The 24138-nt window shown below is 37.9% G+C and overlaps 1 long non-coding RNA gene across 2 annotated transcripts; it reads left to right on the forward strand.

Moving 5' to 3' along the window:
• Positions 1-737: 737 nt before the first annotated feature.
• LOC134470382 (uncharacterized) lies at positions 738-23424 on the forward strand. Of its 2 annotated transcripts, XR_010039233.1 has the most exons (4): positions 738-963; positions 3203-3473; positions 20054-20224; positions 22906-23424. It is a non-coding gene; the product is annotated as an uncharacterized LOC134470382 (long non-coding RNA). The 2 variants fall into 2 exon arrangements; XR_010039232.1 differs by lacking the exon at positions 20054-20224.
• Positions 23425-24138: the final 714 nt, after the last annotated feature.

Genomic DNA, 24138 nt, shown 5'->3' on the forward strand with positions numbered 1-24138 from the left:
GGTGTAATATCTCTGTTTTTCAAATAAACATCAAGTAGGAGGCAGGAGACGCTGTTTTCCTTCACAGACACTGAGACTTTTTGGTTCAGATAATGTTTTTTACATGTTCATAAACAAAAATCAGTTCCTACACTAGCCAGAAGAGACAGGTCTTCGTTTACATGAATGCTCCCCACCCCTGCACTGAGTTTATCTTACAGTGAGCACTTTTAGTGTTCATCTTCAGCATATCTATGCCAGCTAGAATGATGAAAAACTATTTGTGCTTGCTGTCAAAAAATAAGATTCTCCAAAAAAAAAAAAAAAAAAATGAGATTCTCAAAAACAAATGAGATTATCCCAATGAATTGTTTTTCCAGATATTTGGAAATTAATGACTCAAGATGTGTGTTTATTTTATTTGTTAATAACAATTTATATTGGAGTTTTTGTTATTCTCGTCTTTTAAATCCAAGGCCTGGACAGCTCCTGGCTCCTTGCAGTGCGTTCTAGTGGGAGGATCAGGCTTGGGCTGTGACAGGCTGGGGTCCATCAGCACTGGCAGAAGAATGCGCATCGCTAACAGCAAGCAGAGGGCGGGCTGTCTGCAGGAGTTGGGGATTGCGGCAAGTCGGGAAGCCACTTCAGGATGACCTGGCAGGGAGTGAGAGGCTGAAGGGGGTGGGTGAGACTGTGGTACTAGGAAGTTCTGACTGAAACAGCTAGGATTCAGCCAGAGAGAGACAGAGAGAGAGAGAGAGAGGAGAGAGAGAGAGAGAGAGAGAGAGAGAGAGAGAGACAAAGACAGAGACCGACAGAGACAGAGACAGAGACAGAGACAGAGACAGAGACAGAGACAGAGACAGAGACAGAGAGATGGAAGGACCAGGACAACTGGAGAACGGAGCAGTGCTCGGCCAATCTCGGGCACTGGGTATAGGGCCACACCAGATGCTAATGCAAAAGCTGAGTCCTCAGTGAAAGGTGAGCCTGGAACAGGAAAGCTAGGTGGGATGGGATGCCCACATCCTCCTTGTGCCATTTTGGGATGAACCAAACCAAATCCTCCAGCGTATCCCCTGTGCCCACGGGTGCTGTGTGGGGGGCAAAAGGTTAGAGCTGATAGCCCATTACGTATTGATGAACTTAATGGTCAACTTCCTCACTCTACTGTAGTAAAGAGGTATTTCTAAAGTCACCAGGGTCTGTCTATCCTCTATTTATCTATCATTTATCTATTTATGTACCTATCATCTAGTATTATTCACCTGTTTATCTATCATCTATAAATCATTGATCTATCATTTATCTATCAGCTATCTATCATCTGTCTATTGCCTCTCAATTCAGTGTCTATCATCTATTATCACTTATCTATTTATGTACCTTCATATATTTATCATTTATCTGTTTATCATCTATCAAACATTTATCATTTATTAGCTATCTATTGTCTATCAATCATCTATGGTCTATCAGTTATCTACCTATATGTCATCTGCCCATCACCTATCATCTATCTATCCATTCACCTAAGTGTTGATTGTGTCTCACTACTCTCAAGTTTCCACATTTTTCCTAAAAAATATTCTTGAGCTTTCTTTTCAGTTCAAGGAGCATCTTCACTCCCTGTCATCGTCAGCAATCTCTTAGCCTGAAGCCGTTGTCTGTTTTAAGGAGTTATTCTGTGCTTTCCAATTTGTGTCACCTAATGTCTCAGGGGTAGAAAAACCAGGTAAGCAAGCTCCGCTGACCTGTTAACAGAAGATGGTAGGAATAATTCAGTGACATCCCACACATTCAGAAATTTTTAACGTGAAAGACACAGCAGTGACACAATTCTTCTTAAAACTTGTATGAAAACTTGTTTAAATGCCAAGATAAATCTTAGTTTCTGAACAATCCCCCTGCATTTTCTTTTGGAGAGAATAATGCAGGAATACTCTATCCAGATCATGTTAGCATTTATATTTTATATTCTAAAGATTTTTTTTTTTACTCAAGAGCAAATCCATGCTTCAACATTCACAACTGGTAACGAGACAAAAAGATAGTTAACCTAGCTGGAATATTTTTAAGAGAATTTCTTCTGATGTGTTTAACATCTAGGCTAATACTAAATGAATTGCATCATTTGCAATCATTTTGTTTGTCTAACTGTGAATCTTAGGTAGATGTCATTTTAAAATTTGGAATCATAACATAAAATTATTCAAAAGGCATAATATGTTGCTTCAGTTTTGCAAATCTTCGTGTTCCAGCCAAAAAGAAACAAAAATGACATCAGTACTGATGATTAGCAAGACTAAAAATATTAGCACAAGAAAGTATGAAATTAAATCAGTCAAAACTACCCATTAATGTGTTAAATTCTTCTCATCACTCTATTTGCTTTCTCATTTCCCCCAGTGTTTCTCTTACCCTTTCCCCTTTGTTTTTAAATATTTTCTCCCTCCTAAGTTCATGTTTTTACATTTCCAGTTTCTCTGCCTTCTTTCTGTTTAAATATGGCATATCCTTTAATTGTACTGGACCACTGTTTCATCTTATCCTATTCTATCTGATTATATAAACATTTTAGAGGCTATTTGATTACATATTTTCAAAAATGACAAGAATCAGATAAGATAAAACCCAGCAGCAATTCAAAACTGAAAAGTAATATATTAAAACTGCTAATCTGGAGACATTTTATATTAATAGATTTGCAGTGTGACCTCAAAGTCAGTGAGCTGGGCATTTTGCCTGGCTGAAGGAGACAGAGATTTGGAGGATGGGAAAGGTGTGTGGCTTTTTTCACTTTTGGGTGCCTGTTTTGTGTTTTTTAGCCAAGGGTGGCAATGTGAGAGGGTAGATGTGAGACCTTTAGGAGTGGGCTGGTGAAGTAACTGGGAATTTAAGGAACTTGACTCTGGTATTTAGCAGCACTCAGCAGTTTAATGTTCATGAGTGATACTGGTGCTGCTACCTCTAATAATTGGCATTCAGTTGATGATGTATTTAAATCCCCAACTTGTCAATCTTGCTTGTGCTTTTATATTAATACCCTTATATCGTCAACAAAATTCAAGTTTCCTCTTGCAGATAGGAAAAGATCTTCATCAGTACAAAACATGTGGAGGACAAGAAGTTAATTTGGATTACAGAAAAAAGTGGTGGTGGAGGTGAGTATTTCTGATGACTATAATTTATTTTTAAAATCATTTTTTTATGCCCATAACAGGATGGACTTTTCATTTTATGTGGTAGAAATAACCATTCAGAAAAATATCAGATACACTGCCAGGGAAGGTACAAGTGATAATACAGCATCCACCGCCCAAATTCCATCCCAGCCATCATCCGTCCCATCCATGTGACTTCTGGTTCTTCCCCAACATCGAAATGACCATGAAAGGTAAATATTTTCAGTGGATCCAGGCCATCAAGGCAGCCAAGACACCAAGTCTGCTGACACTCATGACAAAGGACTTCCAGGCCAGCTTCAGACAAAGGTAAGAACAATGGGACACATGGTGGTGGCGGGAGCAAGAGCTGAGGAAGGGGTTTGGGGTGAAAGGCAGAGAAGCTGCGGATGTGTACAGGGTCTTTTTTGAGGGTTGAACATATTCTAAAACTGATTGTTGGGTTGGTTGTACTGCTCTGAGTATTGTAAATATGATTGAGCATTTTGATCTATGAATAATATGAATATAATACAAACTATATCTTAAAGCGTTTATGGAAAAAATGGAAATTAAAACTTTGAGTAATGTGTTATAATTTTATATTTTTCCATTTCTTATGTTGAATTTTACAGTTGAATTTTTCCATGTAAAATTTTATTTTATTATAATGAATCTTTTTTTTTACAGCTTGAACCCAGGTTTTTGCACATGGTAGACAACTTTCTACCCCTACACTAAGTCTTTAGCCCCCAGTAATTTTCTTTATGGCTGTCCTGCAGTATATCTTACTTAAAATTAATTCCTTATAGAAATGCTACTGCATGTTTTCACATTTTTTTGAATACTTTTATAAAATTTTTACAATTTCTAAATCTAAAAAAAATGCAATTTTCAATCTATCTTTAATTATTAAAAATAAAAAGCACAGAAATATTTTTTCTTTCTGATTGGCCATGTTACTTTCATTACATACTGCTACTCACGGTTGAGGTTATTTCTAGAAATTCTCCATCTAACTATGCTGCTGTAGTATACTATCTAATAACTTAACTGCAAAATTTGTGTTTTACTAGCTGGTAACATTGTTCATTAATGATCTCATTTGTAACATTTCAGAATTTTTAGGTATTTCTGCATGTCTGTATTATAAATTTTTCAATTGGTTAATCTAGTTTTAAAAAGTACATATTGAGTACTCTTGTTATTTTCATTGGAATCATTTAAAATGTGTATATTTATACTTTAGAAGTTTTTAAAGCATTGAATATTTATATACAGTAATAAACTGCATTCTCTTCATTCAAGTGTTTTTTTATCTTAGTATTTTAAACATATCTTTGTGTGGAACTGATGCAGGGCTTGTTGTATTTACCAGTTCTATTCATTTTCTTTTGTCTTTTTGGCCAATAAAAAGGATTCCCAAGAGGACATGGTTGACACGCGCCTGTAACCCCAGCAGCCTGGGAGGTTGAGGCAGGATTTCAAATTCAGTGTGAAAACCTGTGTTTAATGACTTACACTGAAAAAAAAAATTCCCTCCCCCCTTTCATGGCACCTCTAAGGACCAAATCTAAGACTGGTCGACCACTAAGTTACTCCTCAGCCCTTTTTATTTTGAGACTGGGTTTCACTAAGTTGCCAAGGATGGCCTTGACATCGTGATCTTCCTGAGAAAGTTTCTAAAATATCTGGGATTGCAGGCATGCACCCTTAGAGCCAGCTGATTCTCCATTTCTTATGTGTGTTTATTTGTAAAAACGAAGGTAATTTTATATGATACTTCAATAAATAGATAGTTTATCTCATGGTAATCTTAGCTGATTCTTCTGAACTTTCTTCTCTTTTCTGTTTTTTGTTTGTTTGCTTTGTTTTGTTTTAGACAGCATCTCATTATATTGTGCAGGCTACCTTTAAACTTACTATGTAGTCCAGGCTGCCCTCAAACTTGTGGTTCTCCTCCAGCTTCAGCTTTCTGAGTGCCAGTGTTATAGTTGCATCGTGTTGTTATAGATTAAAAACTGGTGGTCAACTTAATGCCAGCGGAATTAAATCACCATGGTACTGAGTGTAGATGTTCCACCTGGGAAAGTTGCCAGCATAAATAGAGGTGTGGTGAAGGGAAAGGGAGGTGTTGAGGTGATGAGGCAGTGTGGGTTCTCCTGTGTGTTGCTGTTTGAGCTGTTGGTTCTCCTGGAGAAGCTCCGGTCCTTATATCAAGTGTTGCTTCCTGGCTCTGGAGGGGAAGACATGTGCTGCTTAATTTCCAGAATGGATGAGTCACACTAGCTTCCTGGCATTACTCAACTGTGCTTATGGTCGGGAAGGAGCTCAGGGCCTTCATGTCACTGAGGATGGCTGTGGTGCTTTTCAGGACAGCTCTGGTCTTTGTTTTGAGTGTGACTTCTTGGCTCCAGCATAGAACCCTCAACCTACCAGCACAGCTCCTTCACACTGCTGGCATAGACTTTCTAGCTTCCACCTTTGATCTTGGGCCTTCCCAGCACAGATCCATAAAAGAGACTGGCGTGAGTCCTTCTTGTGGGCTCTAGACCTCCAGTTGGATTCGTGGGAGGAGGCATTGTCATGAGCTCTGGGTCTTCATCTGAATTCATGTGGGATATTGCTGTGGGATTCAGGCCCTTGGCTAAATATTCTATGTCTTTAGTGTTGTGGATAAATTTCCTGCATTTTCTTGTGTTAACTCTAAATGACCATGATAAAATAATATTATAAATTCCATGTTCTGGTTTTAATTTTTCTCTGCACAACCTCTGACTATAACACATGCATATCTTTCTTTTGAATTTTCTAGTTGCAAAAACAATAAAAGTGTGTTTCTCCTATCCAATGCTCATGCTTCTCTAATTATATTGACCAATACTTTGCCCCCTAAAATCTGAAAGTATACTTGTGAAGAAGAAAAACTTGTGCTGTAATTTAGTGTGTCATTAACTGTTTATCCAGTAAGTAAAATATCAACTTGTTTTAAAGACATATTACATGTATAAGTATCTCTAAGGATCTCATTTTTATTAGGAAAGTCTAACAAAATCAAGGCAATTGAGGCTTATCAATTAACCCAAGACCTTCACACTTTTGACCTAAAAGGAGTTATATATATATATATATATATATATATATATATATATATATATAGTTTGTTTGTTTGTTTTGTTTTTCACTTTGACCTGTGTAGTATCAGTTGTGGGCAATAATGAACACTTTAGCTGGCTTAGTCAGGAAAAGATTCCTTAACTCGTATTTTGTGGTTTTAAAATCTTTAGGTGATTGGCTGTAGGTGGGATTCCAAATTCAGTGTTGTACTTGCTGTCAGCCAGTGACTACTGCTACGGAAGCCCTTGAACGAAGAAGCTGTTGTCTGTGGGACAGTGGGTTCTGCCTCAGTCCCTGTACCAGAGCAGAACCTTTTATGAATCCCTCCCAGTTTAGCACAGTTCCAAACGCAAACCTCCTGGCCAGCTTGCCTGCCTGGTGGGATCCTGAATCACACTCAGCCTCCAATGCAGAGGAACCCACGTCCCACTCTCTAGAACACAGAGAGGGGATGCAAGGGGCCAAAGGCTGAGATGGTGCACAAAACCTGCCACATGGCTAACACAAGGATTGTGTTTACTTTTCCTGCTTTAACGGCATTTCATTTCCAAAATGAATTCAAATTATGCTGTGTTCTGATACTCCACTTACATCAACAGATGAACATTTTTGCATCAACTTTAAGAAATGTGCTCAAGTATTTTTTTTCTCCTCTTTGCCATTTTTGTTCATTTTGTGATCAATGTTAGGAGGAATTGCAGACTGAATTTGGAACATTTTCCTCTTCACATACTCGGGAGCATGTTAGATAATAAGAGCTATTTTTTTTTCCTTGAAAGCGTGGACTTTAACTGTCCATCTGTTTGGCTCCTATCAGATCTATAGAAGAGCTCTGTGGTTTTGCCTATTCAAAACAAGTTGCATAGATTTCTGCATCTTCCTTCAGTGACCGATTTTAGAAAGGATTGATTTCTTACAAAAGCATCACTGGGCATGATGACACACACTTGTAATCCCAGCACTATTGAGGATGAGGCAGAAGGATTGCTGTGAGGCCAAGGCCAGCCTGGGCTACATAGTGAGACTTGGTCTCAAAAAATAACAACAACAACAACAACCATGAAAAGAAGAAAGAAAGAAAGAAAGAAAATGAAAGAAAGAAAGAAAGAAAGAAAGAAAGAAAGAAAGAACATATGCTTTTCCAGGATAACAAATTTAATCACATTAATTTGAGCAAACTACATTACTATTTCTCCATGTGTAATGATTTCTTCATATACATTTTATCAGTTTTTGTGTTTGCATGGTTATTACTATTTTATTTTTTTTTTTTTTTTTTTTTTTTTAATTTTTATTTAAGGAGAAAAGAAAAGAAAAAAAAACAGTGAAGGGTACAAGTTATACAGATTTACAGAAGAAAAAAAAATGCGCAGTAGGAAATCACTAGTTAATAGATTACATATTGCCATCTTAGAAATAATTGTTCAAGTCACAGAATTAAAGTTTGTAGAGTGGACATTCCAGCAATGATACTGCAAACAGTTCTGTTCAATGATCCATTAGAACTCTGTGATATCATTTTCTGTCTTATACATTTAAATATACATGCAGTTATATAGTTTAGAGCATTTTCTTTTCCTCTCTTTTGTACAGTGACTATTACACATTTTGGGTTACTATTTTATAATATCTCAGGGATTCATTTATTAGTGTTTTTAATTCCAAAATATTATTATCTTTATTTGGTAGTCTTACTATTTCTTTAAGCTTATTTTAACTCTATTAAATTTTTGTCTAGTTAGTTTTTAAGACTTTGCTACCAAAATTAGCATTTGAATAGATATTTATTTTTCTGTATATTTTTTCATATTTTCTGTTTCCTATAAAATTAACCATTTTAGTTATTTTATTTATGAACCAATGTAAAATAACTTTGAAGTCTTAGATTTTTTTAGTACTTTCTTTTAGTTATTATTTTATGTTTTTAGTAATTTATAATCAGGTTATTTTATCCAATGGTTTCATCTCACAACTCTTGTGGCTCCTGAGGTTCTGGAGGTGAAAGACTGCAAGAGAATGAGAAAAATAAAGAAAAGACAAAGCTGGGGTCAGGTGGAGCCCCTACTCTCCTGATGGGAGGAAAGATGCTGTTCAACCTGTGTAGCATTCTTATTTATATACTGGGAAGAATAATGTCAATTTCAGCCCCTCTTGCTAGCAACCCATTGATTGAATTGTCTAGGAGCCTGATGTTATTCTGGACTGTAGCAACTTCTTTATGTGGCTGACCTGGGCACTCTGTGTTTTTGGTAGGGTCATGTCTGGGTCATGCTGTAGGTAAATTTCCAGCTTCCAGGCCTCCCAACATGTCCATCTCTTTTGTTTTTTGTTGCACAGGACGGGTGGTCTGTTAAAGCTGGAGGAGATGTATTGGAAAGATCTGTAGATATCATTTTTTAAAGTGTAGTCCAAAGATTTCAAGTCCTTACCTTATGCAATTGAAACCTAATGCAGTCCATCAGTCTGTAACAGTAGTCAGCTACCAGTACAGCTGGCAATTGTCAAAAGTATTAGTGGTTTGAGTTTCTTTTGCAACACAATACTTTAGCATTATTGTCTTAGTTACTTTATGCTTGTCGCTGAGACAAAATACCTGATGCCCAAGTTGGGAAAGGAAAGGTTTATTTCTTACAGTTTTTAGAGGTTTCAGTCCACACTCAGTTGGCTCCCAGGCAGGCAGGCATGGCTGGGCCACAGTTCATGGCGGCTGGAAACAGCAAACAGGAACCAGCAAAGAGCAAGACACACCTTCTTCCTGCCATTACATCATATCCTGGCTCCACCCCTATGTGGGTGGAGCACTGACATCATCAATCCAAGCACTAGACAATGAACCAATCACTGACATCATCAATCCAAGCACTAGACAATGAACCAATCACAAATGCACAATGCAAACTCATGAGGCCCGGGGGGACACAGACATAAACTATGACATTCCACCCCTGGCCCCCAGGACTCATGTACATCCTTTATACAAAAGACATTTAGTCCACCTCCAAGAGTTGCCAAAGTCCTAAAAGCTTCAGCATTGCTGAAAAGTCCAAGTCCCAAGTCTCCTCCAAGATCTATGGAAAACTCTTAACTGTAACCCCTGTACAAATGAAACAAGGTTAAACATTTCTGAAATGCAGAAGCACAAGATAAACATTACCATTCCAAAAGTTACAAACAGGGGAATATAAAGTATGGGAAACAAAGCAAGTCCAATATCCAGCAGGGCAAACATTAAGTCCTAGAGTTCCATGCTCAGCATCTGAAGCAATCTGGTTGCAAGCTCCAAAAGGCTTGCGTGATTCCATCCCCGTGGCACCTCTGGAGATTTCAACTCCTGCAGCTTTTCTCTTAAATCCTCTCTGCTCGCTTTTTGCAGCTTTCCTTGGATCATCCATGTTCCTGGCTTTTCCAAACTTCTGGGGTCTCCACTGCACCTTCAGCTTCACCCTTACATCTTCACAAATTGCCCTCTCAGGGGCACACTGTTTGGCCCCCAGACCCTTTGCAATCAAGGTGGAAGCCATCTTACCATCAGAATTCATGCATTTTCCTTGCACCTAAAATCAGCACCTTGTGAATGCCGCCAAGGTTTGCTGCTAGCTAAAGCAGTAGCCAGGCTTTTCTCTCTCTTGGCTGTAGGGGTCAATTGCCTGGATTGCAGGGCTCTGTTTGCCTGATTGTGAGAAAAAGCTTCTCTACATCTCCGCCATTCTGGAACCTCATGTGGCCTTTGTCGCCTTTCTGGAGCATGGCACTCTTCAGCTTTTTCTTCTGAGCAAATTCTTTTACCTTTGCTGTGAGGCTGCACAGGGTGGGGATCTGCTTCCTGGGATGCCCTGGAGCCATCTTTTTTATCTCTCTGTTTCTCTTCAGGAATCAAAATCTCAACTCTGTCTTTACAATCCACAGCCTTCCTGAAATTTTCCTTCTGGCCAAATTCACAGCATTTTAAATAATCCTGCTGGGCTCTTTGCTCTTGATTTGAAACATAAAGCTGGGTAAAAGCCACCAACAATAGCCATGCCACAGACTCAATATTCGATTGCTTTTTAATTTCCTTTTCAAGATTAATCAGTCCATTGCCCTTTGTCTCAGTCTCAGGCAAAGTCTCTGGGCAGGAGCAAAATGCAGACAAACTTTCTGCCAAGCCATAACACACATCACGTGGAGTCCAACAACCAATGCATTCCTTCTTCCCAGCAGAAACCTCCCAAGCCTGGTCTTTACCATCAGGCTTTCTATCAGCCTTCTGGTCTCCTGAGCTCTGACCAGAATCTCCTCTACAGAACAGCCTAAGCTGCTCCAGCTCTATGCATCCAGGCAACATGTCCAAACCTTTCCAAACTCCGCCCACAAGCCATTTCCAAAGCCTCTCGAGAAACATGGTCAGGTTTAGTCACAGCAAACGACCCCACTCCTCAGTACCAAAATCTGTCTTAGTTACTTTATGCTCATCGCTGAGACAAAATACTTGATGCCCAAGTTGGGAAAGGAAAGTTTTTGGAGGTTTCAGTCCACACTCAGTCGGCTCCCAGGTAGGTGGGCATGGCTGGGCCACAGTTCTTGGCAGCTGGAAACAGCAAACAGGAACTGGCAAAGAACAAGACACACCTTCTTCCTGCCATTACATCACATCCTGGCTCCATCCCTATGTGGGTGGAGCACTGACACCATCAATCCAAGCACTAGACAATGAACCAATCACAAATGCACAATGCAAACTCATGAGGCCTGGGGGGCACAGACATAAACCATGATAATTATTTTATATATGTCTAGTGGTTGCAAGATGTTCAGGGCCAAGTTAACTTGAGATCTGTGTTAAAAACAGTAAGTTTTTTGTTTGTTTATCAAGGTCAGCTAAGTCTCCTCAAGAAATGCCTTGAAACCCTACATAGCACCTCTTAGTTCTTGTCAATGTCAGCCATTCAGATGAGTCATGGTCACTGCTTGATCAAGTTGGTTTCTGTGAAGGACTGGGAGACTTCTCCTAGTAACTCTCCTTAACCACACCATAAATGAACGATCACTTTCCTCTGTGGTCTAATAGTCTCTTTGATCAATAGACCAGGAACTCACTGAGTATCAGATGTCAAGCAGAGGTTCTCTAGTGTTCTGGGTCTTGCTTGACCTTGGAGTGCCAGGGCCAAAATATTGGCTATCCTTTTAGCTGATCTACCTCTCTAATTGTTGGTCTCTAAACCTCAGTTGCTGAACATTCAGGAGGAAAGACTGATAACAGTACAATGTAGAAGAGGCAGTAAGTGTAGTATTATCATCTTATCTAAATCTCAAACATCTGAGAACTTAAAACAGAATCATTATTTTTAACAACCATGGATGTTTTAACATTCGAATGCCTGTAGAATGTTAACAGTTATATATTTTACACAGCAAATTAGAAATCAGAACCATACCTAATGTTATAACATGAAAATCATGATGACATTTTTAAACATAATTGAATTCGCATTTTTGACACATTTGAATTTGCATTTTTGGCATAAGATACCTCCCTTTTTGTCAGTCATCCCTATCTAATACAGAAAAGCTTTTACCTAACTTGTTGAACTTCAGTGGGATGTACATCTCATAAATTTTTGTTAAACGCAGAGGTCTGAATCTGAAGCAAAATTTTGTCATCATAAGCAATCTGTTTTACATTTTTGAAGACCTGTACAACTGCAGGCATGAGTACATAAATATACCATGAGGTTAATAACAATTTAACATACCCATATTGTCCCGGCCTGTGGGTAAGTCCATGGAGACCCTAGAGATGCAAAGAAGGAGACAAGATGAAGTCCAATCAAGTCTCGTTTATTCAATAATGAGTATCAAATATACAGGGTACTGGGGAGAGGGATTTGTATTCTGAGATGTCAGCAGGTAACTTAGTAACAGTGGCAAGACTGAAGGTCATAGGCTAATTCAAATTTTCAAATTTCCCACGTGTGAGCTCATAAAGCGAGCTGATTAGCATAATTCCTGAATAGGCCAGGCCAAACAAGCTAGGCAAGGTGCTGTTTAACTACCAAACTTAACTCCTAGAGGGAGTTAAAGTAATGCAGCCTGCAGATATAAGCTGGCAGCCAATTACAGGGCCTCCCACACCATATGAAACCTTTGTATGGACATTTTTAAAATCAAAAAACCTTATTGTATTATTTCTTTTGCTGATGATCAATGTGAATAGGCAAAACCTCCTCCTTATGGGCTATGGAGATCATTGAGTCTTCCAATCAATGAACAAAAACTGTTTAAAAATGTTACCAGGCAGCTGCTTTCTTATTCATCACCTGGAGTCCTGTCCAATAATCCCCTCTAAGGGATTTTGTTTGTTTATTTTAATAATTTTTGATGACTTATGAAAAATACTATCATAACATTTAACCTATTAATTTTTAAACAATGACAGACTCTCAGGTTAATAATAAACAACAATATATTTTACATTTACCTAACCAATCTTTGCATCATTTCGACCAGCTGGGAACCAATGTAGCATTTGGACTAGCTGGCAACCCAGGTGGAAGCATGCTTTGTAAATCTATAACCCAAACAAACCTTTGATCAAATAATCCAAGAATGTAAAAGAAAAACTAAAAGAGGAAAATTGTTGAACTCAAAATAAAGTGTACAGCTGTTTATAGGGTGGACAAATGGACAAACATGGACAGACAACCTGTACAGATTCAAACAAACATAGAAACAAGTACAGAATTGTAGGTATCTGCAAGAACTCTCTAAGTTCCCTGGACCTATTTCCTGCCCCTTTGCTGAACTAGCTCACTTCTTATACCTTGTATCCTTGGAGTGGAAACACCTGCCACCTCCGGTGCAGCCCATGCTCTCAGGACACTTTTCAGGCACTCTGTGCTACTTGGGCACTCCTATATGGGCACTTGTGCTTTCAGCTCCACATGTGTGAATGATCACTAGCTTACCTAATTCCCAACAACTGCTTACAAATAGACTGGACAAACAAACAAGCAGATACACAGACGGACTGACAAATATACACAACAGAGCACATGCAAATATATTTTAGCCAAATTAAATTATATTAATCTTTTTACAATTGTGGAATTTTTAATTATAACTAGACTAGTCAGATTTTTTTGTAGGTCAATTAACAGAGATCTCTCATAAAAAGGATTTGAAAGAAAAATCTTATCTATAATATATATTTTGTCATAGGACTTAGTATACACTCCTATTATCTATTTGGACCTTTGGTTTTATTTTTGATTACCATCTCCTGGGCATGTATCTTGGGTCAATTAAGATTGGTTATAGCTTCATCATTTTCTATCAATTGTGGTGTGATCTCTGAGGCATCACTGTCATAGGACTTAGCATCAGTTTCTTGAGAGGTGGAATCAACTCCTTCTCTGGGTTAGAATCCATGATACATCTGGACAGTATGCTCTGGCATCCAGAAAGGCTGTTCAGCATTCTCTGGGAAAATACAATCATACCCTCTACCTCAGGTGAGTAGTGGACTAGGACCTTTCTATTGTCCAGTATGAAGATCTTTCCGAAGGACCCTTCCTAGCCCTTTTTTCTTCATTTCATTAAATTGTTTTTCTACTGCTATAATACCATCCTTAGTAGCATTTAAAAAGTTAATTGTATATATTGCCAAATCAAGTCTATTATGAGGTGTAAATTTTATAGGAAAAGCTTCACCTTTCTGTTTTTGTCATCAAATCTTGAGTGTACAGTGAGCACACTCAGCAATTTCTTGACCTATAAAGAATTCTTATGGTAAGGGAAACATGAAAAGCTTTACAAAACATTTGAAAGGCAGAACTCATAAACCAGGCCACTGTCAGCCTTAAGTGCCTGCAGGCAGTCTAGGGCACTAAAGCATCCAAGAAGTGAGCAATGACATATCTAGCCGCTTCACCAGTGTGAACAGAAGCAAAGATATAGCCCAAAAAAGTGCCCACTGAAACATGGACCCAGTGTAGGGAGCCAAATTCAGGAATGTGAGTGACATCCATCTGCCAGAAATGATTGATGTGTAACCCTCAGGGATTAACCCTCATGAAAAGTGAGGGGAGATGTATTACACATGAGAAACATTGTTTGCCAATTTGTCCTATCTGTTCTCAGGTTAAATGGAACTATTTGTGTAGGGCAGAAGCACTATGATGGAATGTGGCATGGGAGACAGAAGCCTGTTGAATGGTATGGTGTGACAGTAGCCACCAATCTATTCATTGCATTGTTTCCCTCGATGAGAGACCCTATAACTGGGAATGAGAAAGTAAATGGCTAATAAAAAAGGGAGCATGACACGATTGAATGGTGAGCTGGAATGTGTGATATAAGTGAAAAATATCTTCTTGACTAATGTGTATTGTAGCAGTTTCAATGTGGCACATTGTACCATACATATAGGCAAAGTCTGCAAAAAGGTTAATTGGAGTGGATGAATGATATTTCAAGGCCAATATGAGAGCTTGTAATTCAGTCTTTTGTGCAGAGGAGAAACCCTTATCCCGTATTCAGGAAGAGGAGGCTGTCCCATAATCTCCTTTGGCTGATGATGGCCCATCTGTGGAAATGAAGAAAGCTCCTACTATGGGGACTGAACTTATATTTGAAGGAAAAAAAAAAGAGTGTGAGAGAGGCAAATTGAATTAATTTATCTGGAGGATAATGACAATCTACATTATCGGGGAAGTTAGCCAATACAGATTGCCAAGAGGTTGAAAATTGCCATATTCACTGTTGTTGGACAGAAGAAAAGGGAACAATGATAGCTTGTACCTCACAAACAATAAGCGGAATAGCGCATGTTCACCCACATGCAATCAGTTCTTCCACAGCCTCATAGAAGGGAGTAATGGTTTTGTGTGGAGTATGGTCATATGTAGCCATTGTGAAGGTCCCTGTGACTGGCAAAAGACCCCAGTGGGCATACATACAGTAGAGAAGATAATTAAAAACATGGGAAAATCTGGGTCCACTCTAGAAAGTTGGACAGTGAAGAGAGCCAGATTAACTTTGCGCAAGGCAACTTTAGCCTCTGATGTGAGTGTCCTTGGAGATGTGTGGGCTGGGTCACCCCTGAAGGTTTGGACCTAAATCATGAATTAGCTTAAGAGCTAGGCAGAGCCAATTAATATTACCAAGTAAAGTCTGAAAATCCAATAAGATTGCAAGTTGATTAGTTTGAATCTGAAGAGTTTATGGCACAATATGTCTTTGCTGGATGATGTAACTCAAATATGAAAAAGGTGCCAATATTATATCATCTATGGAGTATAATGAGTAAGATAAATAGATGTATAAGCCTGACAGACTGACAAAATAGCTGCAGCCACAAACTCTTGACATAAAGTCTAACTATTTGCCATTCTTTATGGCAGACACCACCACTGGAAGTGATATGTAGGAGGCTGATGATTAGTAGAAGGTAGACTAAAGGCAAAACATTCTTTATCCTGAGGATGAAGGGGAATAGTAAAAAATCAATCCTTTGAATCAATCACCATGAGAGAAAAATGCAAAGAAATAGCTATGGGACTAGGCAATCCTGGTTGAAGTGCTCCCATAGGGTCCATGGTTTTATTAACAGCCTGCAAATCTTGTAATAGTCTTCATTTTCCTGACTTCTTTTTTATTGTGAAAATAGGGTATTCCAAGGGCTATTGGAGAGTTATAGCTGTCCTGCCATCATTTGTTCATTAACCAGTGAATGAGCTGCTACAAGCCACTGATCAACCCAAACAGGGTCATCAGACATCCAAGTTATCTTGGATATCATCTGTGGGGTCGGAGAAGAGATCAAGGCCTCCCCTAAAAATGTGAAGTTGAGTACACTATGCCAAAACAGTCCTTTTTGGGGTTTATTGGAAAGGTTCTCTCTTTCTTTGATTGTTTTTACCAAGAGCTTGAGTGGGGAGAAAACCTTGTTGTAACACCTGATGAGTCACCAAAAAGTTAAGGCTAACCAGAAATGCCCCCATATCCTGTAATACATCACAACCCCATAAATTAACTTGTATATGGGGGAGGACATAAGGTGAGAAATGTCCAGAGTGACCTGCATCCTCCAGGTTAACAAGTTAGCACTTCTATTAGGGTGAAAAAATGTTGCCCACACCCTGTAGATCTGTAGTTGCCAAATCCCGAGGCCATGTCATTGGCCAACGCTTTTGGGCAATAACAGAAACACCTGTTCCTGGGTCTTAAAGCCCTTTGAATGTCTTTTCTTCAATGATCAATTCCATCTCAGGACGATCTTGCTTAATCTGCTGAATTCAATAAGTATTGGGAGATCAAAAACCCTTGGCCCTTTTCCTTGTTTATAGATTTTTTCCAATTTATAAACACTTGCTCACCAGAGGTAGGAAACATACTTGGTGGCAGAGCGTGAGGCTGGGAGGAATTGAGGAAAGCACACCCATTATTTGGCGGGGCCAAGGCAAGTCCTATTGGAAGTTTTCCCAAATGGGCCAGCCTTCCACATCTATTTTTAATCTATAATCACTTTCCCAATGTTGTCCTCATAGACATCTTTTACAGGTATGGGGAGGTTTTGTGGAAGAGACAGACAGCCACTGTGCTGCCTCCACAGGTGCAGTAGCAGAACAGTTTCAAGCAAGATGTCTTCCCCCCTGCAATGATAACAAGTTTCCCTTTCCTTTAGGCTGTGGGTTGATGACCTAAGTGAGATTTGCTGCTAAAGCAGCCCCCTGTACATACCAGGGGGCAATATCTGCACAAACCTGAATCATCTAAGATGCATACCTCACCTTTTGTGGGATCCTAAAACTTCTTTACACCATTTACTTGCATTTTCAAACATCAGTTGTTGAACTGTTAATTTACTTGCTTCTTTGTCAATTATAACTCTCACAAGCTTGTAATAAATGTGCAGCAAAATACTGATATGTTTTATCTGGACCTTGACGAATGGAAATCAAATCCAGGGAAGTCTCACCCCTTGAAGGGAGCTCCCTTCAGTCTCTGTGGCTGCTATTCTAACTTGGTCACATACTTGCATATCAAAAGAAAGCTGACTGCCTGTAGTGGCAAAGACACCCATCAACATATTTTTGTAATAGTTATGTTCTGAGTGGCACTGTGCATGGTCTAGTCTATGGATAATTTAAAAAAAAATCCTTTCCACAACAAACAATCCCCTGGATTTAAACATGTTTTAGCTATCCAGTCACTTGGGGCCATAACTTGTTGTTCTAGGAGCTCTGTGAAAACCACAGTAAATGGGGCTGTAGGGCCATAGGTGGTAGTAGCATTTAAAAAATTCTTTTAATGACTTCAGTGGTACCACTTCATGATGATGTATAACTTGTCCCAGATTATTGGGTACTAAAAGTTCTGTAACCAGGTAGATACGTTGAAAACCCTCCATCTACTCCCCTGCCCACCTGGCTTCTTTCAGTGCTAGTTGCAAGAGAGACAGAGAAAACAACTCTACTCCCTGAGAGGTGGAAGTTCCAACCTGTGATGCAGCAAAATTTGTTTAAAAAATTGCCACTTGTAGCTCAGCTAAGTTTATTGGGGTGGCCGTCATGCTGCCACCTTTTCCCTGCTCAGGACTTGATTCTAAAACAGTGTCTGGAGTCATTTCCATTGTGGTTATCTCAAGAAGCTTACAGTTAATAAGATCCTGTCTAATGTAGATCCACAGAAGTAATGTAAATACTAGAACCAAGCATGCAATGAACAGTTCCTTACACATTTGCGATTCTTTTGAATATATTTGCCCCATAGTTAGACAGTTGACATAATCAATTTACCTCCCCCCCACCCCAGGGGAAGGGGTGTCTCACAGGCCTGTTTATAATTGGCCCTAGAGAAAAAGAGACTTTCAATGGCCCACTCTTTACACTTATTGAAGCCAATATCACTACACTACTCAATGTGCTTCTCCCCCTAGTGAGAAGTGTCCCCTTGCCCACAATCTCTTACCCTGTCCATGTTCAGATGCCATATGCCACGATCTATGTGGCTCCTGAGGTTCTTGGGGGTGAAGGAACGTGAGAGGATAAGAAAAATAAAGCAAAAGCAAGGCTGGGGTCAGGTGGAGCCCTTACTCTCCTGATGAGAGGGAAAGTACTGTTAAACAGTGTAGCATGTTTATTTATATACTGGGAAGGATGATGTTAATTTCAGCCCCTTGGCCTAGAAATTCATTGCTTGGATTGCTAGGAGCTTGATGTTTTTCTGGGCTGTAGCAACTTCTTCATGTGGCTGACCTGGGAGTTCTTTGGATTTTGGTAGGGTCATGCCCTAGGTCAATTTCCAGCTTCAATGACTCCCAACACTTTCATATTTTTATAAAATATATTTTTATAGCATAAGGCAAGTCAGGTTTTTAATATTATAGAAGCACTTGAAAAAAAGTATATCCTTTGTTTTAAGAGTGCAGGATTTAGCTACCTTTTGATCCACTTTATTGTTAGCTATTGTTGTTTATTCTTTTTTTAAAAAAAAATTACTTGTCTAAAGAGTCAAGTAAAGGCTAATAAGATGTCTTATTGTTAACTTTTTTCTATTTTATATTATATTCCTAAAGCGCTTGTCTTATACATTTAGATTCTGCATGAATAAATACAATCACCTCTGTGACTTTTGTCATTTATTGTCAACATTGTCACCAGTCCTTTTTGCTTCAACGCTTCCCTTGATTTTTCTCCTTGCACACAGGTTATTCTTTAGTTTTACATCTAATCTCCTTGTATTTGTGTTACTAGACTAATTTATTCCTTTTATACTAATTAGTAAGACAGATATGTTTGATTTGTCTTACTTAATTCTATTATCTTATTCTTCTTGATGAAAATGAGAGAATAGACAAAGGCAGTGGATTCCTGCCACATCTTCATTAAGCTGCAAGGGCTAGAGAGACTCCTCTTAGATTTTCTCTTCTGTCTTCTTCGCTCTAGTGGGACCTGACTTTAATTCTCATATTCCTTGTTTAATGGAAATAAAAGTAGCTTTAAATGTTTGAGCTTTTCTTTTTCCTGTTTTAGCTACTTATTCACATTTCACTAGGATTAAAGGGGCAGATTCTGATTTTATTCCCTTATTCTAATTCATATCTTAAGACCTTATTATTTTTGATGGATTCATGGCATATCAAGTTATGTGTCTTCTGAATTTAGTTAACAGTATTTTGTTGATTATTTCAAATTTGGTAGTATAATAGGCAATGCTGAATAGAAAAGATGTCTGTATGTATAAATTATTGCCATTGTAAAAATATTTGTGTAGAAGAATAAAGAGTAAAGAGCACACTGATTTTAAACAGGTAGACCAAGCCACATGTTCACAACAGTAGCTCCCACTGAGGGGCAATTCATGATAAAAAATGAGAAGACTTTGAATGAACTGCAAGGCAAATTCATTTATGATATACTTCAGTAGAGCAATTAGAACACTATAAAATAAGTAGAGTTTTAGAAAACAAAAGTATAGTTCTCCAGTTTGAAATTTCAATATAGAATCTCAAAATTTCTGACAATCAAATTATTTCTTGGCAGACTAAATGGAAAACATAATATTAAAAATAATAATAGAAGACAGATGAAAACATGAGACATGGAAATAATTTAGAGCTCTTAAAAGAATAGAAGAATAACTGGGGAAAATTGTAACCACATAGATAAAGGAAGAACACTTCCTTGAATCATCAAAAGACTTAAATTTTCAAGTAGAAAATCTTACTGAGTTCAAAATGACTAATTTAGAAGGATGTGTGTGGAGAATTTTGTGAATGACAGAAATAAAGCGAAAATTTTATGATCTTACAGAAATAATTAGATTACTTGGAAAAGGAGAATCAAGAGTATCAAGCTCCTCATGTAAAGAAGCAGGTTTTTGAATAAAAGAAGCTTTATTAAAGAATGATATTCCTAGCAATTTTCTTATTCAAGAACAAAAGATGGGAATTTGGAGATATGCTAAAATTACACCATTTTCATGTAAGTAACTGAGAGAGCTCAACAGAGTGAAAATTGTATGAAAACAAAGATTTCTTAGAAGACTGAAGAAGTCAGGACCTACTGTCATTGTTTCCTTCTTATCCTTTCTTTCTTTACCTTCTTGAATTTGCTTTCCTGTAATGAGCACGTGGCTGTTTTGCTGAGGATGCCTCCTCATTAAGTCTTCGAACATCCCTGTGCATTGCCACAGTAGAACAGGCACCTTCTGTGATGTTCACAACTCTCCTGGCACATTCACAGGCTGCTGGAGTGATGTGGAAAGAACCCTACATGTTAGTCCTTGTAGTGTCATTCTGTACTCATAAGGAGATATCCCCTTCTTAGTTAATCCATGAATACATCCTTAGTTCTCATTTCTAGTTAATAATTTTAAATACTTAGTCTCAATCTTCAGGGCTCTGTGTTCACTTTGAGTTGCAGATAATTAAAATCCACTAGAAATCAAACACCATTAAGCACAGGCTGCATCCAATACACCATATTTGACAACTATCTTTTTGAACTGAAAAGAAGATCTTCAATGAGTCTTCCCCTGATAGAATAGTTTCACAGAATAAAGTAAAATGCATCAGACTAGACAATGATGTGTTGTTGGAAAAAGACCATGTGCTACCTTAGTTAAGAATCAATCAATACAGAAAGCAGGACTTAGCCATATTCTTTCACAAGGTCATCATGTGTTAGAGGATTGCTTAGCTCCTCTGCATTGAAGTTCTAGTGGTGTTAAGGCACAGTAAAAGCCTGATATTCTCTGAAATTGTGGGTAGACTCAGCACATTAGCTGAACTATAGTAATTTTGCATTGGCCATTATGACAACTGTGAGATGAAACATGAAAGTAATGAGTCATCTCAAAACTTACAGTGGTAGTGTGTCACACTGTCCCAGCTGCTCAGGAGGCTGAGACAAGAACATTGTTTGACTCTAGGATTTGGAGACCAGGTTGGGCAACCCAGCTAGACCCACAATACAACCCGGCAACACAGCTGTTTCACAATAAAGATTTGCAACCATAAGGGCACTCATAAAGTGCACAAGCACAACTCCCCTAGATTGCTTGGGAGTCTGAAATCCCACCTTTGTGATGTGGAAGCTGTCTTTATAACATTCATCAAGGCATTTTCTTCTCTATTCTCTTATCATTGGCTACTCTACTAGCACAGTTTGCCAGGTAACTATGTGTGACGTGTACCTCTGAGATGAACCCGTGGACATGGGACATTCTGATGTGACTGTATGATGGGCCACATTCTCTACTCAGGCATTGTCCAGCAGTTCAGCCTCTGAGGACTGCACAGTCTGGAGATTACTTTAGTGTTAGTGATCATTCTTTAAAAAACGCCAAATAAGCAGGATTGATACATTGCAAGATGATTAGACTTGATTCCAACATAAAGGAACAGAACCCAAGGGCGGAACTGAAAGTCAAATATTATCATGGGAAGGATAATGTACTGGCATTTATGCTAAAAGTTGTGCTTTGGAAAAGTCTAGTGGAGTATGGAAAGAGAAAATTACTTCAGGGGGTCATGCTGTATCGTTATGTAACCAGATAAGGCTTCAACAGTCTGCTCAGGGATGCAGGGCAATCATGATCTAGAAAAAACAAAAGATAAAAGCATTGATTAGCACATGGGAATACATGACACATACCATTAACAAGATTTCAGTTTCCTAACTGGAGCCTAACATTCTCAAGGCAAAAAATATTAGCTATCAGAATATGTTAAAAGATTAAATAACAGACATGGTATGTGGAAGAACAGTAAGACTATAAAATATCTCCTACTAAGTGAAGGCAAAATTTCATGCCCATAAATGTAAATTAGCTGGAAAAAAAAGAATTAGTACTTGATAACAAATCTAGTAAAATGAATAGGAGAAGAGAAATATTACTGGCTGATAAAAATACGAAAAGTAGCTCAGTTTCACTAATAATTAAGGAAATGAAAATATAGTTGCTAAAACTAAAGCTAACAAGATAAAATAAAATATTTTAAAATTTAATTATATTATAAATTATATATTTATTATATAATGTTATTTAATATATATTATATTATATAAATATTATAATTATATTATACTTAATTATAAAGTTAATTATAAAAAAGGACCTGAATGAACAAGCATACTATACACTGTTTATTGGACATTAATCAATTTCTGGAGTAAAATTTGGCAATGTTTATCAGAATTAAATATTATTATACATCTTGGCTAAATAATTTTACTTTTAGATACTTAATAAAATTTTAATCTATCCAAATTTAAATGTATAATGTAAGTACAAAAATTCAAATGGTTTAAATATTTATTGGAAAAATTAATACTATAATTATGATAATTCTACTAAAATTATTTCTAAATTTAAAGTTATAAAAATCAATCACTAGTAGTTCTGCCTAGAAAATTTGAAGAGTAGTTTAAAATTTTGTATGTGGAGGAGATATCTAACAAGAAAATAGAATTTTGAAAAAAAAGAAAAAAAATAACAAGGATAGACACTACTCATCATTGAAAAGTAAAATAAAAAAATTGGTGAGATTGAATTTTATTAGTGTAATAATAGAGTGAAAGATTGATAGAACTAAATAGATGCAGAACAACCTATGTTTATGTGAAGCAATAATTTATTTCAATTTATTTATATTTTCTAGGTGTGGTGGCTCTCACCTGCAGTTCCATCTACTTGAGAAGCAAGGAGAAAGAATCAAAAGCTTAAGGCCACCTTGAGCAACACAGCAAGACACTCATCTCAAACAAACAAAACAAAAAATAAATTGTATTTCACAACAGCGAGGAAAAAAACAGGAAATATGGGAAAACATTGGTTGTCAATTTGTAATAAAAATAAGTCACTGCATTTCATTGCTTCCAGGAATACTTGTCATATGTTAACTTTTCCAGAATCAGTCTGTATTATAAGCTATCAACAGAGGCCCATAGTTTAATTGCAGGCATTTTTTCCTTCTTAAAGGTATGTATGTTAAAGTAATAATTTTCAAACTTTAGACTAGTAACATGGTAACTCCCTCTTGAACACAGTGTAGGAAAATTAATTCCAGGAAATACATAGAACCAAGTGTTTACCCGCACGTCCATATACCCAGGCACACACGTAACAGCAGCAGATGTGGAAGCACAAGAGCTCTTGTTTTATCATTAAAGAATCTGGATCCAGGTCAAATCCTATGTCTTATCTTTAAGTTTAACCATAGAAATTGCAAAGGCTTTTCTTTACCTGGGCCGCCCTTCCTGGCTGAGTTTCTACAGAGCTGGAGCCTCGCTGTCCCAGGAGGGCACTGCAGTAAGGGCGTTGGCTCTTCCCACCCATTTTGTCCAGGTCCTGTGCAATCTGCCTAAGTGTCTCCATTCTGATTCCATGTACTGCTTGGATGTTCTGTAGTTCCCTCTTGGATCCTGCAAACTGGGAGGGAGGCAATATCCTCAAAGCATATTTCTCCACTTAATTTTGCTATGAATCAAGAAGTGCTCTAAAAATACTGTCTTATAAAAAACTCATGTAAGAAAGTCCAACCATGATGTTTTCAATGTATGATCAAATGCTGGCAGTATTTTAATGATCTCACTTGTCTCAGAATGTGCTTTAACATCCTCATAAGTGCTTTCTTTGATTAAGAAGTGATCCTGCAGAGTGCACGCTGTGAGAAGGCTGCAGTTTACCCTGTGTGCTAAATGAAATTGCTGGCATTCAGAGCTGGGACACCCTAGTAGCTATGACAGCACAATTCTGTGCCAGTGCCACCAAGGAAGTAAAGCTCCAAGGCCACTGCCCTTGAGCCTCACTCCCAAACAGTAAGGGCCACTGACTAACACTGGTCCATACTAAAAATTAAAACTGAGGCATTCAAGAGCTTTAATTGGAAGGG

Source organism: Cavia porcellus, unplaced genomic scaffold (assembly GCF_034190915.1).
Source record: "Cavia porcellus strain 051 isolate PalLab524CR breed Dunkin Hartley unplaced genomic scaffold, mCavPor4.1 scaffold_14, whole genome shotgun sequence".
Lineage (NCBI taxonomy): Eukaryota > Metazoa > Chordata > Mammalia > Rodentia > Caviidae > Cavia > Cavia porcellus.